This window comes from Medicago truncatula, chromosome 6, assembly GCF_003473485.1.
Source record: "Medicago truncatula cultivar Jemalong A17 chromosome 6, MtrunA17r5.0-ANR, whole genome shotgun sequence".
NCBI classification, from domain to species: Eukaryota; Viridiplantae; Streptophyta; class Magnoliopsida; order Fabales; family Fabaceae; genus Medicago; species Medicago truncatula.
In genome coordinates, this window is record NC_053047.1 from 7,616,660 (window position 1) to 7,617,435 (window position 776).

The following is a 776-nucleotide window of genomic DNA, read 5'->3' on the forward strand; positions in this document are numbered from 1 at the left end:
AGGGTGACCATGTTTGTATTATAAATGGTACTCAGACCCTCTTCTTTGTTTAAACGCATTAGAATTTGGTTTTTTGCAGGGCAAGTACCCCTTATACTTTTCCTGAGTTGCGGGTTAAGTACTCTTTGTACTTCTCTCCTTTCTAATAAAATTGGTTGTTCAAGATAAAACTTAGTTATTTTTCTTTCTGTCGTTTGTATGGTTCTTAACTCAAAATATAGATTTTTGTTATAATAAACTTTGAGAAAATGATGAATTTGAAAGGAAAAAAATCATGGATAGTTTAGCTAAAAGCACTAAAGAAAAATATAAGAAAAGCATCTAAGTTTTGTCCTTAAAATCTCTAGAAAAAATGTTCCTGAAAATAATGATAAAAATGGAGTTGCGGGGTATCGATCCCCGTACCTCTCGCATGCTAAGCGAGCGCTCTACCATCTGAGCTACATCCCCATATATTTTAAGATTATTCGTTAAAAATAAGAATTCAGCCGAACAAAAGGATTTAGACTCCCACAATGGTGAACCAATGTTTTATTCTCGTGTGAGAGATATGTCATACTTAATGTCTGACGGTGCCTCAAGTGAGATTACTATCGGTTAAGGAAAATTATAGAAATTCAGAAAAGGTTATATGAATTCAACTCATATCTCCCAAGATTTGGATTTGAATTTTGTTGCCGATGAAAAATTGACATTCTAGATATCATGTAAATACATCTTTCAACACTCTTTTTGGTTGAGTTAATGAGTTAACGGAGTGAAATGGTCTACGATTT

General features: G+C 33.1%; 1 non-coding gene across 1 annotated transcript; it reads right to left on the minus strand.

Annotated features, from left to right (window-relative positions):
- Nucleotides 1–377: 377 nt before the first annotated feature.
- On the minus strand, nt 378–450 carry TRNAA-AGC (transfer RNA alanine (anticodon AGC)). The gene has a single exon. It is a non-coding gene; the product is annotated as a tRNA-Ala (tRNA).
- Nucleotides 451–776: the final 326 nt, after the last annotated feature.